Source organism: Mastigoproctus giganteus, chromosome 6 (assembly GCF_048544385.1).
Source record: "Mastigoproctus giganteus isolate SK-2022 chromosome 6, ASM4854438v1, whole genome shotgun sequence".
Taxonomy (NCBI): domain Eukaryota; kingdom Metazoa; phylum Arthropoda; class Arachnida; order Uropygi; family Thelyphonidae; genus Mastigoproctus; species Mastigoproctus giganteus.
In genome coordinates, this window is record NC_143580.1 from 211,167,851 (window position 1) to 211,184,462 (window position 16,612).

The window sequence follows — 16,612 nt, forward strand, 5'->3', positions numbered from 1 at the left end:
ATTTATTGTGATCCTGCGATTGTGTTTTTCCCAAAACACTAAGACGTTAGTATGAACTTATTTTCTCTCTCAATAATAGTACTAAGACACAGATAAAATTCGCAAAAGAATAAAAACTTATTTCTCTATCAATAATAATGTTAAGGAACCACAAAGACACAGATAAAAGTTACAAAAGAATATTCTATTTTATTCTTAAAAAAACTAAAGAAAGATACAAAATACTTACAACTAAAGATTCCCTAATCTAAATAAATTAAGCTACTGTAACCACCATCTGTTGTTAAAGCATCGTTACTCCGATCGTGCCAGATGATGGGCACGGTGGAAGCACCGGACGTGGAAAAACCGCTCTCGTCAACGGCATAGGGATTTCGAGGACCACCAACATTTACTTCTTCTTCTTCATACTCCCTGACAATAATTATGTCCGGTGAATGAACCTCACGATCAACGTATGCCGATCCTATTGACACTTCCGATGCCGACCGTGAGGAGTTGGATGCGGATATATCACCATCGTATGAAAGATGCAAACTTGCAGAGCTTTTTTTTTTTTTTTTTTTTTTTTGATTTGGTAGTTGTTGGCGCATCGGCATCTGTGGCCATATTGCACCTCCCACGGTTTTTGCAGTACTTTGATCCAAGCCCGAGGCGAGAATCGAACCCGCGACCTTTGGGTTGCCGGGCAGGTACTTTACCCACTCGGCTAGCCCGGTCGAACTTGCAGAGGTTGAAAATTTCATAGACACTTCCCATGAACAGAGGCTATTATTCAGCGATAGAGATGAAAATTGGTGTAATCGATACAGGACTGCCCCGTACTAATGGGAGTTGAGCTCCGTGTTTTTGGAAAATATGTCGAGGCATTCCAGTCAAAGACCTCATAACGGTTAGCAACGTCCGAAAGGTCTTCGCAGGAATCCAAGGGAGTTGAACTCCGTATTTTCGGAAAATATGTCAAGGCGTTCCAGTCAAAGGTCTCACAACAGTCAGCAACTTCCAAAAGGTCTACGTCGTTGCAGGAAACCCACGGGTCACAACACTCTGAACTTTTATCATAACAGACACCTGACCCTGAACACATGCACAAACTGTACCTACACAACATTGTAAGGACGGAAAAAACGTGAGAGTAGCATGAAGAAATAAACACAAAACTAGCCCTTTTAAACTCAAGCAGATTCAAATGTTAACCCAATACAACCAATCAGATTGGTGGGGAAAGCTGTAAAATACTGTTGCTAAAAACAACTTATTAGTTAACGTGCTCCTTTTTACATAATTTGTTAACACACATTTTGTTGGATCTGTGAACTGCAAAGATTTAGAACATATTTTTCTGATATAATTTAAAACTTCATAAATGAACGTTCTGTTATGGTAATAGAAATGAGAAAATACAGATATATACACCTAAAAATTAACAGATTTTCTAATTTTCACAACCTATTTGTAGGTGTCAAATGTATATTTTAGCCGTTAGGGGATAGCACAGCTTGGAACTCCACAAAGTTTACGAAAGATAGCCTTTGTTTGTCCATAAGATCTTCACTGAAAATGGGGAAGTTTGAGAAAATCACATGTCACCTTTAGATATTTTGCGTGTCCAACCGGAAAAAATTTGTCCCGTTATATTATTTTCAATTGCTAGAATTTGTACGAAATCGAACTTTTTGTGGCAGTTTCTCTTTCGAGATAGAGAAATTGTCCTTAAACGATTTCGCCCACCTTTCAATCCAACCCTCAGGTTTTTTATGCATTCCAACTCAAAAAAAATCACGCAAAACGACTGTAAAACGGTTCGCAACCGAATCGTTGGAATTATTGAAATTATGAAAAATAAATATCGTAAAGCTACATTGACTGGTAGTTTAAAATCAACACTTGTTGACAAGCTGATGGAGGGGAAAAAATAGCATTCAATCTTAGCAACTGCGAATGGATCCAAAACAGTTAAAAGCTGAGATTTTTAATAAATTTTCAGTTATCCATCAACACTTTGTAACCTTTTCAAAACAAACGTGAAAAAATCAACTTAAAATTCTTAATTTTAAGCATTTTCCGTGTACTATAAGATAAATTTGAACCTGAACAGCTCATTCAAATCATAAAAAACATCCCCAAATAGCATAAAACTCCAACAAATACAGCCAAACCTCGGAAAATCTAAGAAAAGTTATGCAAAAAATCTTAATAACATGTTTTTCAACATTTATTTAAGATTGAGACCCCCCACCCACACAAGAGGGTTACGGTGTCACAGCAGATTAAAGCCTCATGATTCAAAAATATATAGAGCGTCATCACCAACTCGAGGGGATTAATAATGATTATAACGTTCTTGGGTTTTTTCTCAGAATTCCAATAAGCTTACACATTAACATGAAAAAACAACGGAAAGTGTGTACAAGTAATTAATGGACCCTTTAAAATTAGAGAAAATGATCAGAAAGAGAGAAAATAATCGGCTTTTTCCCCCATGTACCCAAGGAATGTGTTTGTGAGATTTTTAATTAAAATTTGCTTACACATCACAACATTTTTGTGCTGTCAAAACATGAAATTCATTCATCACAGTAAAAATCAGGGTGGAAACACGCAAAACACTGTCAAGAGACAGAAATATAAGAAAATTAAGTAAAAATATCTTAAAAATACAGCTTCAACATTTATTCAACCCTCAGACCCCAGCCACAACTTCACAGGTTCTTAAAAACCCCCCTCAAAACGATTATGGTGTTAAGACACGCCTAAGTTTAAAAAAAATATTAACCGTTATCATTGAAATAACCACATTTTAGATCTTTTGTGTTTCCAGGAATTCCGTCATCCCTCAAAATTTCAGAAATTACACATTTGGAATCAAGGGAACATATTAGAATTAGTGAAAAATAATAGGGTTTTTTCAAATAAAAAAGCGTTTTTTTTGTCTTATTTACAATCAAAAGTTTAAAATTTGTATGTGTGCGACATATAGACAAATAACTTTGCTGGTTTTTACCTAGGAAAACAGTAAAAAGATGATATTTTTAATAATAAAAAAAACTTTTCAAAGTACTCTGAACAGTTGAAATGTTAACAATTTTTGGATCTGTTGTTGCAGCAGAAACATGAAAATACACACAACACACTGTAAAATTAAAAATGACAACAGAAACTATACTTTTATGAATCTATCGGCATAACAACTGATGAATTTTCATATGCACACACTCATACAAAAGATGAGCAAAGGTAATTTGAGACAAAAATCTTGATTTAACACAAAAACAACATAACAGATGAGGGAAAAACACCACACATGTGTTCATACAATTCTAAACTACCATATTTAAAGTGCATGTTACAATAAGAAAAACCAGCAGTGTGTTACAATAGGAAAACTCACCACAATTTTCCAGAAACATTAAGTAATTTTGAATCTCAAAGCAAACAAGAGTTCTGAAACCATGGTAATAGCAGTAATAATCACCGCTGTTACAATCATATCCTTATTGATGTACCAGCAGATACCGTGTTTATTATATAATTCGTCATTTACCAATGTAACGCCTTACTTTATATTTGAAAAAGGAAAAATTCGAAGCAAACACATGAAAATTTAAGATAATTTTAACCGGAAGCGTATACATTTGAATCGTCACACTTTTAATTTCATTATTTCGACTGAAAATAGCCGATTTCTGCCGAAGGCAATTAGGCTAACACACAGTGTGCATGCTTTAGTGAAATCTTTGACTTAGGTTGGTGTTGTTCAGTCTTAGCGTGTGTAAAATAGCCGGTGATCTGCAGCTGTTTTTTTATTTTTCAGGTTTATTTTGGTTCAATGTGAATGTGAAAATAGCATGCACACTGTGTGTTAGCCTAATTGCCTTCGGCAGAAATCGGCTATTTTCAGTCGAAATAATGAAATTAAAAGTGTGACGATTCAAATGTATACGCTTCCGGTTAAAATTATCTTAAATTTTCATGTGTTTGCTTCGAATTTTTCCTTTTTCAAATATAAAGTAAGGCGTTACATTGGTAAATGACGAATTATATAATAAACACGGTATCTGCTGGTACATCAATAAGGATATGATTGTAACAGCGGTGATTATTACTGCTATTACCATGGTTTCAGAACTCTTGTTTGCTTTGAGATTCAAAATTACTTAATGTTTCTGGAAAATTGTGGTGAGTTTTCCTATTGTAACACACTGCTGGTTTTTCTTATTGTAACATGCACTTTAAATATGGTAGTTTAGAATTGTATGAACACGTGTGGTGTTTTTCCCTCATCTGTTATGTTGTTTTTGTGTTAAATCAAGATTTTTGTCTCAAATTACCTTTGCTCATCTTTTGTATGAGTGTGTGCATATGAAAATTCATCAGTTGTTATGCCGATAGATTCATAAAAGTATAGTTTCTGTTGTCATTTTTAATTTTACAGTGTGTTGTGTGTATTTTCATGTTTCTGCTGCAACAACAGATCCAAAAATTGTTAACATTTCAACTGTTCAGAGTACTTTGAAAAGTTTTTTTTATTATTAAAAATATCATCTTTTTACTGTTTTCCTAGGTAAAAACCAGCAAAGTTATTTGTCTATATGTCGCACACATACAAATTTTAAACTTTTGATTGTAAATAAGACAAAAAAAAACGCTTTTTTATTTGAAAAAACCCTATTATTTTTCACTAATTCTAATATGTTCCCTTGATTCCAAATGTGTAATTTCTGAAATTTTGAGGGATGACGGAATTCCTGGAAACACAAAAGATCTAAAATGTGGTTATTTCAATGATAACGGTTAATATTTTTTTTAAACTTAGGCGTGTCTTAACACCATAATCGTTTTGAGGGGGGTTTTTAAGAACCTGTGAAGTTGTGGCTGGGGTCTGAGGGTTGAATAAATGTTGAAGCTGTATTTTTAAGATATTTTTACTTAATTTTCTTATATTTCTGTCTCTTGACAGTGTTTTGCGTGTTTCCACCCTGATTTTTACTGTGATGAATGAATTTCATGTTTTGACAGCACAAAAATGTTGTGATGTGTAAGCAAATTTTAATTAAAAATCTCACAAACACATTCCTTGGGTACATGGGGGAAAAAGCCGATTATTTTCTCTCTTTCTGATCATTTTCTCTAATTTTAAAGGGTCCATTAATTACTTGTACACACTTTCCGTTGTTTTTTCATGTTAATGTGTAAGCTTATTGGAATTCTGAGAAAAAACCCAAGAACGTTATAATCATTATTAATCCCCTCGAGTTGGTGATGACGCTCTATATATTTTTGAATCATGAGGCTTTAATCTGCTGTGACACCGTAACCCTCTTGTGTGGGTGGGGGGTCTCAATCTTAAATAAATGTTGAAAAACATGTTATTAAGATTTTTTGCATAACTTTTCTTAGATTTTCCGAGGTTTGGCTGTATTTGTTGGAGTTTTATGCTATTTGGGGATGTTTTTTATGATTTGAATGAGCTGTTCAGGTTCAAATTTATCTTATAGTACACGGAAAATGCTTAAAATTAAGAATTTTAAGTTGATTTTTTCACGTTTGTTTTGAAAAGGTTACAAAGTGTTGATGGATAACTGAAAATTTATTAAAAATCTCAGCTTTTAACTGTTTTGGATCCATTCGCAGTTGCTAAGATTGAATGCTATTTTTTCCCCTCCATCAGCTTGTCAACAAGTGTTGATTTTAAACTACCAGTCAATGTAGCTTTACGATATTTATTTTTCATAATTTCAATAATTCCAACGATTCGGTTGCGAACCGTTTTACAGTCGTTTTGCGTGATTTTTTTTGAGTTGGAATGCATAAAAAACCTGAGGGTTGGATTGAAAGGTGGGCGAAATCGTTTAAGGACAATTTCTCTATCTCGAAAGAGAAACTGCCACAAAAAGTTCGATTTCGTACAAATTCTAGCAATTGAAAATAATATAACGGGACAAATTTTTTCCGGTTGGACACGCAAAATATCTAAAGGTGACATGTGATTTTCTCAAACTTCCCCATTTTCAGTGAAGATCTTATGGACAAACAAAGGCTATCTTTCGTAAACTTTGTGGAGTTCCAAGCTGTGCTATCCCCTAACGGCTAAAATATACATTTGACACCTACAAATAGGTTGTGAAAATTAGAAAATCTGTTAATTTTTAGGTGTATATATCTGTATTTTCTCATTTCTATTACCATAACAGAACGTTCATTTATGAAGTTTTAAATTATATCAGAAAAATATGTTCTAAATCTTTGCAGTTCACAGATCCAACAAAATGTGTGTTAACAAATTATGTAAAAAGGAGCACATTAACTAATAAGTTGTTTTTAGCAACAGTATTTTACAGCTTTCCCCACCAATCTGATTGGTTGTATTGGGTTAACATTTGAATCTGCTTGAGTTTAAAAGGGCTAGTTTTGTGTTTATTTCTTCATGCTACTCTCACGTTTTTTCCGTCCTTACAATGTTGTGTAGGTACAGTTTGTGCATGTGTTCAGGGTCAGGTGTCTGTTATGATAAAAGTTCAGAGTGTTGTGACCCGTGGGTTTCCTGCAACGACGTAGACCTTTTGGAAGTTGCTGACTGTTGTGAGACCTTTGACTGGAACGCCTTGACATATTTTCCGAAAATACGGAGTTCAACTCCCTTGGATTCCTGCGAAGACCTTTCGGACGTTGCTAACCGTTATGAGGTCTTTGACTGGAATGCCTCGACATATTTTCCAAAAACACGGAGCTCAACTCCCATTAGTACGGGGCAGTCCTGTATCGATTACACCAATTTTCATCTCTATCGCTGAATAATAGCCTCTGTTCATGGGAAGTGTCTATGAAATTTTCAACCTCTGCAAGTTCGACCGGGCTAGCCGAGTGGGTAAAGTACCTGCCCGGCAACCCAAAGGTCGCGGGTTCGATTCTCGCCTCGGGCTTGGATCAAAGTACTGCAAAAACCGTGGGAGGTGCAATATGGCCACAGATGCCGATGCGCCAACAACTACCAAATCAAAAAAAAAAAAAAAAAAAAAAAGCTCTGCAAGTTTGCATCTTTCATACGATGGTGATATATCCGCATCCAACTCCTCACGGTCGGCATCGGAAGTGTCAATAGGATCGGCATACGTTGATCGTGAGGTTCATTCACCGGACATAATTATTGTCAGGGAGTATGAAGAAGAAGAAGTAAATGTTGGTGGTCCTCGAAATCCCTATGCCGTTGACGAGAGCGGTTTTTCCACGTCCGGTGCTTCCACCGTGCCCATCATCTGGCACGATCGGAGTAACGATGCTTTAACAACAGATGGTGGTTACAGTAGCTTAATTTATTTAGATTAGGGAATCTTTAGTTGTAAGTATTTTGTATCTTTCTTTAGTTTTTTTAAGAATAAAATAGAATATTCTTTTGTAACTTTTATCTGTGTCTTTGTGGTTCCTTAACATTATTATTGATAGAGAAATAAGTTTTTATTCTTTTGCGAATTTTATCTGTGTCTTAGTACTATTATTGAGAGAGAAAATAAGTTCATACTAACGTCTTAGTGTTTTGGGAAAAACACAATCGCAGGATCACAATAAATATTATTGCGTTCATATAGACATGCAATTACAGTATTTTCTGTTGGCTACAGAGACATGTTACAATTATGTAAAAACTATGTTGTTTAATTGGGAATTGTGTTCCTGGAATTAAACCAAAGGATTATGACGTAAACGGAGGTTTATGGCACTGCTGTTTTGGGGGTTTTTTCTCAGAGTTCTACCTATTTTGCGTTTTCCAGGCTTATGGACATATCAGTATACAGATTACGTTTCGCACAAATGTTGGAAACATTTTTGAAAAAATGTTGTGGATGTCACTTAATTTTTTGCTTGTTATCGTGCAAAGCTGGTTTATGATTGGTTAAACTCCCACGCGATAATTATAGCATTTCAGTTGCCTTTAGCCGTGGGGTTGATATCATTACAATTTCTGTATCTTCAAATGGATTGAAGCTCGTGTTGGTTTTGTGAATTTTTCAACCCTCCATTCAGATTCTTGTGTTGTTGTTATTAAAGTGGAGAAGAAACGTCCTGAATTGATAAAATATTCGCAGCAAAAGGAAGACAACGTGTCAAGGATTGTGGCACTGGGTAACATACAATTTCTAATGTAAACCATTCTCGTTCAGCTATGTGTGGGTAAAAATTTCGCTCACTGGAAAGACAAAATCTGAACTCTAATAAAACTAGATGAGTGGAAAACTATGTAAATAAGTTAAATTTAATTGCTAAGTACTTAAACTTAGCATCACCGATCTATTTTTGTGGAGCTCAAAATTTTTTCCATACTGTAAATGCTGAACACTTTCTGGAACTATGCTTGAAAACTTCATACGGGAAAACAAAAAATGGATTGTTCTCATAACAGTATGCAATCTGAATTGAGATTTTATTATTAGTAAAGACCTGTGCGGTCTCTTTAGAATTCCGATAAAAGCTCGTTTAAACCGTGTCTGCAATGAAGATTTTAGAATTTTAACCAGAATAGTAAGAATGTTATACAGCTTGGGAGTTACGATGTTTACCTTGAAATTTTCACACAACCTGTGGTAAATTTATTTTAACTTTTTAAATTTCCCCTTAAACTTCAACCATTTTAAATTAATTTCGAACTTTATAATTATGAAAAACACATTAATTGCATTCAAGTAATAACACTAATCAAATTATAACTGTGTTCGAAATAAAGAGAACCAGTGAAATCTTGCCATGAATGAGTCTGACTGTTCGTTATACGGCAAACAACAATATTCACGAGGATGTTCATGTACAAATTTATTCAAATCTATTCGAAAGCAACTGTAGTTCAGTATTCCAAACAAAAAAGGTCATCCGTTAAAATCTGTCTTCATTAAAAATTATATTGAAAATCACTTTCAAATCACAAAATACCATTGATTTCTTCATAAATACTTTAATTATGTTCAAATAATACCATTGATTTGTTCATGAATACTTTAAAAGATACCATTGGTTAAAAATATTGGTCATGAATACTTTAAAAATACCATTGATTTGTTCATGAATACTTTAAAGTAAAAACAATTCAAAATAGCACTAATTAATTTATCATGGGAAGGATTCACGTGATTGGTGATGTCATCACAATCAAAGATTCAACATCTGTGTGGGGAGGGTGGAATACTGCCCTTGGTCTATGGCAGTGCCACCTAGCGGCGACCGTCGCAACCAAAGTCGGTTCAAAGTGTTTCGGGGGTGGGTCGAAAGACCACACGCTTTGAAATTCTGTTCAAAGTGTTTCGATGACAGTGCCACCTAGTGGCGGGGTTGGGTCGACGGACCACCCGCTGACAAATTCTGTTCAAAGTGTTTTGGGGTGGGGGAGGGAGGGGGAAGTCGCCAGACCACCCGTTGTGCAATTCTGTTCAAAGTGTTTTGGGGTGGGGGAGGGAGGGGGAAGTCGCCAGACCACCCGCTGTGCAATTCTGTTCAAAGTGCCCCCACTCCTACTGGTGTTTATAACAGCTTCATGCAACATTGTAATTCAGTCTGTATGAATCTCAAGTTATTCGTTTTTTCACGGTAGTAATAAGAAAGGTATAGATGTTGAAATGCTTCATTTTCTTGAAATTTCTTCAACTTCAAGAAAACGAAAATATATTGAAGTTTTACATAAAATGACGTAATACTGTGAGTAACACTTGTCCGCGGTGTTGTCGGGAGCTGTAGGTAGAATGATACCAAAGTGTTTGATACGGACTAGAAACATTTTGGAGGAATCATGGTAGGGAAGACTTTTCATATCGTGGAATCGGACGCATTCATTACGAGCATGATGAATAGCATTCTATACAAAGATGTAGTGGGAACAGATGTTATGAGATCTGCAAGAGATTTGTTAAATGATAGAACATTGACTTTCCAGCTGGATGCAAGGAAGCAGTATCTGAAATGCAAAACATTTCCTCAAATTTGGAATTAATGTGTTTCCCTAGTTAGCAAGTAGTAATATTAATGTTTTCACAAATTATATTAATTTCTTTAATTTCTGTATAAAATACGAGGGGTGATCATTTAATTCGCGGCTTTTATGTTTACCGCGCAAATAACTGCCGCTAGAGGCGCTCTCCCTGATCGCTACTGAGCAGACTCTGTGTTGGACATACAGATTGAACAACGATATGAGATTCGTTATTGTGTCAGACGGGACTTAAATGCATCGGAAACAGTTAAAGAGATGAATGAAGGCATATGGCAATGAGTGTCTTGGTAGGACAGCCATATTCCGGCGTGACCGAACTTTCCGGTGTGAAGTGATTTCTCCATCAAGACAATGTCAGGATCCGTACGGCTTATATTGTAAAGGCAGTGATCACTGCCATAAGTGCCGAGGTTCTGCCACGTCCCCCTTATTCACTGAGCTGTCCCCATGTGATTTCTTCCTGTTTCCATGTCTGAAGAAAGCTCTAAAAGGCAAGCGTTTCGCGTCCGATACAATGATGCTCGCAGAGGCTGTGTGCACAACGCAGAGCCACAATGGAAGCACTTCGCGGTCTTTCGAAAAATGGCTTGTAAGAAGCATTTGATGCGTGGGTACGACCGTGGCGAAAGTGTGTAAATATTTCGAGAAGGAGAAATCCACAGAAGATTCAGATTATGACAGTTAAGATAAGATCTTGCACCAGTCCGCGAATTAAATGATCACCCCTCGTATATATTTCGCAATTTCAATTGTGCATCTATCAGAACCGCAATAATCCTTAAAATAGTTGATTATTGGGCTAAACTTTAATTGGCAGGGTTCTGTTTAAATTTTATTTAAAAGGATTGTTCCCCTTGAAAAAAAAAATGAGGATTGTTGCTATAAATCATAGCCTCCTAATATATATTTTTATTATGGTATTTGCATTTATACTTCGCTTATTAGATTATTTTTTATTGTATAATTGTACTGTAACTTTCAATGCGCGTAATATACATTGCTCAAACTTCGAAATACAGTATTTTACTATTTGGAACAAAAACAAGAGTTTTCATCAAGAGTCTTTTTTAAAAACCTTTTTCGAAGCTATGGCGAACTTTCCCTTACTTTTCATGTGATAGATCGATAGCGTGACAGTCCCACAATATTGTTGGTGGTCTCTAATTGGTTTCACGAAGTTTATTTTATTTATTTATTTTTTTATTATTTATTTATTTATTTATTTTTGTTTTGGCAGCTGCAGAAAAAGTTTGCTTCCTTGCATCATTCAGCCATTCTTATACTTTGCATCGTAGCTATGTGCATGCGACATTATTTCCTAAATGCCCAATTAAAAAATTCTGATTATGGTATTTTAAGTGATTTAACTTTATTTAATAAGATTAGGTTATTACCTAAAATATGATAATTAGTGGTTATATTTTAATTAGGCGTTCAGAAAACATCGTTACGCTTCCTAAATAAAGTTACCTAAAATGGGCTAAAGAAAAAACCTTGAAAATTTGTTATAAAGTTTCATTTTTCAGTAGTTGAGCTGGCAGTAATGACAGTTGTCAGTCAGGATCAGAATACGCCAATGAAAGACAAACATCATACAGTGAGACTGTGAAGCTACCTATCATATAGAAAGTATAGGAAAGTTCTCCGTAGCTTAAAAAAAAAAAAAAAAAAGACGTTTAGTTAACGCTTACCGATTTTTCTAGCATGGACAACAGGTGAAGGGTTGACAGATCGTATCCAACCAGCAAAAATATTATTTGTGTTTATGTCAGATGTGAATACGCTTGCTAGACCATACCCATCTGTCCTCACAGCCTCAGGTCCAGTTTAGTTCCATTTAGGGCGTCAAGATCAGTAGATCATTTATGGGACAAAGGTCCCGCCCATGTAGACTGTCATATGCTGTTTCTAGCTCAGAGGTTCCTACCCCATGCACAGTGCGATTTTTGGGAAACAAAGAGACTGGAGTGGGGAGGGAACCCATATTGCTTTGAACGTGAAGTTAATTAGAGATAATTTTCAATGTGCAATAATTATAAATATTAAAATCACAAATATAAAATTTAATGATATTCTTTTTTCTTTTAATACATAATTTTTCTTTTTCTTAATTCATTCCAACTAAGAAATATTTTTCAAGGTTTAGTAGGCCTAAATGGATGTCAGATGATTTAATAAGGCTCGTGTTTGAGAAGAAATATACATGGGATGCATATAAATCAACAGGCGACACAGAAGCCTATGGCAGATATAAGCTAGTGTGTAATCAAGTCACAAAAAAGATTAGGCAGGCGAAGGCAGATTACGAGAAAAATCCAATGAAACTACAAATTTTATATTAAAATTTGGACCACTTACAATGATGCTCTCTAAGTAACGTGCAACGATATCTGGCATGAAACTTGTCTAATTGTAAAGCTGGGAATGGGAATAATACTTTAATCTAGGAATCTAAAGATCAATTACGAGAAACTCTGGCGAATCCTTCACCCTTCCTCCCCCCTTCAATCCTCCAAGAAAATTTCTGGTGTACGCTACTGATTGCTGGTGCAAAAAATGCCATTAATAAACACTTGACTAAACATGCATTTGATTATATACCATCATGGAATAAATAAATTATAACAGAAAACGGCTTAAAGGTAATATGATTATTTATTCCCGTTTAATATACCGTACCTATCTTTTGTTTACGGTTATACTGCACAAGGTAATCTTTCACAATATCCATGATCTATACCGTTAAAATTTTTATTTCTTTTAAAATATTGTCAACAGAGGGCAGCAGTAGTAGCTACTGACAGGAATATAAAAAAGATATGGTCAAAATTTAAGGTTCAAAATTAATGCAATATGTAACACTTATGTTTAAAAAACCTTTTATATGTTAGAATAAATTTAGAACATGTGCTAGCAGTGAATGCATATAGATTGTTCCTTGTGAGATTCAAAAAAAAATATATATATATTTATTTATTTATTTATTTCGTTCAAAGTTTAAGCAGTTAATTGCCACACATTTTCAGGTATCAGTTAACTGTTAACATAAGAAAACTAATAAATTTTAAAATGCAAAATGATTTAAACATACCTCGTTTTCCGCTATCTTAACAATCTTTACACAAGTTAACCCTCCTTCGATAGACGTTTCCGTGTCAGAAGGTAAGACTGCCAGATCTGCTGTTGTCTGATAGTGACCTCTGCCGGAACTAATTAATATAAAATTACTGGCGATTAAGCTCCCACTTATATATCGTAGTTCTTAACCGCACGAAACATTTTAAGATATACATAGTAAGCTTCTTTTCTTAATTAAACAAATCGATCAAGCAGTCACGTACAACTCTGTTGCGCCTTATACTTGTAGTCTGGTATCAAGATATTTCACGTGGCATCGTCTGCTAGACCGGTGTTTACCGAACTGGTATGCGTACCCCTAGGGATGCGCAAGGTCTCCTCAAGGGGTAAAAACAAAAAAATTAATTAATGCTTAAATATAAAAAACACACCTGTATTATAAACTTCGCCATCACCTTTCTTTTAGACAATAATCTTATATAATCGTGAAACAAATTTAACAGTTTCTTTGTACAATATTTGCAACTTGCATTTTTCTGGTGCGGATTGAATTTTAGGGCCATCTTATACTTTACAAACACAAATGTGATTGTAAAGTATAAAATGGGTTAATTCAAAGTATTGAACTTGAAGAACAGAAACACAGGAGTAATTTATAAGGGGGGGGAGAATTAAAGGATGTTATTTCACTTTAAGGGCAGGGCACTTGGGATGGGAAAACGAATTGTTTTACCAATTCATTTTTCCGTACTACGTATTAATAAACATTTCATATGGTCAAAAGTGCCCTTATTTGTATATTTACTTATTATATAAAATATATTGTTTATCTAAATGGATGGAAACCACGTATTGTCATTCTTTAACGATATCAGTTCAATATGTAGAGTAAGCAGGCGGCAAGAAGGACATATCTATGATTTATCGGAACTTGGAAAGGGGAGAGAGAGAGAGGGGGGGGGGGGGAGAGAAGGCGGTCATTATTCCTCACTAAAAGACGACGGGGCAACCATATCTGGAATATTTTATCCAATATGCATTAAAAAACTTGAGTAGGTGCAAAGAAGGTAACAACTATAGATTGGCGAAGGGCGCTCAGTATTATCCCTATGAGAAACAACTTATAAGATGTGGTCTTCAGAGCTCAGCAACTAGACGCGTTGGGAAAGGGGGATTTGATTGAAATGTACAATGCCCTAGAGGGATTAGTGAAATGAATGTGGAAGTAATCTTATTAAGTTTTCCTTCGGACAGTGTGTTGTAGAACGTTTGAATAAGTTGCTAGAGCCTGGTAAAATTCAGAGAAGAATTGGAGAGGCAAGTTTTGACGGTGGGAATATGATTTGGGGTTTTTTTTTTTTTTTTTCTGCAAATGAAGAATGAGTTCACTTGCTGCATCGCTATGCCATTTTAATATTAATACTGTACTAATATTCGTGCTGGTTGTGGTCCAGCGATTAGCGTGCGCGCGGGGATAATTGAGGAGGTTCCGCGAGCGATCAAATATGCTGCCACGAAAAGTGCACAGTGGATCCAGGGAAAAATTGGCCTCGGCCAGAAGGGTTTGGATTATTATTTTTTTTTAAATAAATTGAAATTAATTTTATTGTTTTATATAAAAAAAAAACGCTATATGCCATTTCTGAGGTCAGCGTAGCATGTAATCCAGCTATTCTCAACCTGTGGATCACAGAAAAATGTGGGTGGGTGAAAAAAATTTTGATAAAGTAAAAAACTTAATTAAAAAAATAAAAAGAAATATAACAGTAATAAAAAAATAAGCGCTTATTTTGTGTAAATTATATTTATAAATTGGATATGGAAAACTGAATGATTAAATATAAGGTGTATTATAAGGATAAGTAATATTTTTGTTAATTACATAAAAATGAAAAATTGAGGGAAACCAAAACGATAAATTCCTTTGCAGTGTATGTATGTCTATTCCTCTACGTGTGTATGTTTGTAAATACAACTTCTATAGTGTTTATCACAGTTTATTATTATTATTATCTGCATCAAAATTGATTGCATGACAATAAATTAGCACTCAGTTTTGAAAAAAACAAATTCTTGGTAATTAGACCCCCCCCCCCCCTCACCAAACCCTGGACATTCATCCCTCTATTAAATTACATAAACATGAATGCCTACATGAACAGAACTTCCAGAACTGCAATTGTCTTAGCAGTTGAAGAAGTTTCAAATCGCTGTTACCTTGGGTTATGGATAGACTATAATCTAAGTTGGGCAATGCAAATAACAAATTTGTACAAAAAAAAGAGATTTTATGTGTACTTCTTTTATTATATTAAAAATAAATTAAATCAAAGAACAAAAGTTACCTTATATGCATTAGTGGACTCCCAACTCAATTATTTAGTAAATGTATGGGCAAGAGCAAATATAACTGAAATAAGGGTTATAAACAATTTACTAAACAGGATTCTGAAACTGTTAATGGGAACAAACTCTTGGAATGATCTGAATAAGACAAGGCAATTTTTGTTAAAATACAAAATACTATATCCAATTCAAAAACTGAAGTTAAATTTATTCTTGAAAAATCTTAACACTATTTATGAAGAGTTGAATCTTCAAAGGAATGTTTCACACAACTTAAGGAATCCAAAAGCAGTTGTTTTGCCTCACCCTAGGGTACTAAATTGATTTGGAGATAGGCATACAATGAACATATTAAATAACTTGTTGGCAAGCGTTGATTTCAGGCTCAGGAGAGGTTATTCAATCTCCAAATTAAAATTCCTAATAAGAAAATTTTTGATACTCAATGATACAGTAGAATAGATTTTCAATGTGGATCAATCACTACCTCTGTTTACAGAGTGGAATGTACTGTGTGTAATAACTTCATTGTCTTTTCTGTTAGCTAACAATTTTGTGCAAAAACTGATTTAACTGATGAATTGCAACTTGTTGTCAAGAAATTTACTTTTCTTAACGAGTTCTTGTATTGTAAACAAATTCAAATGATAAACAAATTTGTATTGTATTCTATCATTATTCCTACTATTATTATTATTAATTTCCTTTATGGGTTTTTTTCCCACCCCATGACGGGTACTGATACCAAGTGCATGGAGTGGTTGTTGTGCCCAGTTACTATTATTATTGTTATTATCACTGTTTGTGGCTCTCTTGCTATGTTACAGGTGTTCAGGATCGCGGCTTTCTGGAGCTCCATATAAGTGTTCTCTAGGACTGCGGTCACCAACCTTTCGGACCTCACGGACCACTAAACTCAAAATTTTGAATCCCGCTGACCACTACCATGATTTTTTCCATAAAAAGTAATATTCTAAATATGAAATGGTATTTACACTTGTTTTTGCACTCCAAGTTATTTGAAAAAAATTGGATATCATTAATGTTAATATAATTAATAATATAATGGTCTTATAATGATAAAAAAGTAATAATAAATAAACGCAGATATGTTCATTATGACAAATGCAAAAAAACATTTTAAATTTCATTTTATTAAAAAAATTAACAAAAATTATACACCTCTATGTCGAGGTGCACCTCGACATAGAGGTG

At 34.6% G+C, this 16,612-nt stretch overlaps 1 protein-coding gene across 1 annotated transcript in view; it reads right to left on the reverse strand.

Annotated features, from left to right (window-relative positions):
* The window catches only part of LOC150084919 (retinol dehydrogenase 12-like), a 34,221-nt gene extending 21,049 nt beyond the window's left edge, over positions 1-13,172 (reverse strand). The window contains exon 1 of the mRNA XM_090375646.1: positions 13,065-13,172. The gene's annotated coding sequence lies outside the window, so the exon portion shown is untranslated. The remainder of the gene's footprint in view (positions 1-13,064) is intronic.
* Positions 13,173-16,612: the final 3,440 nt, after the last annotated feature.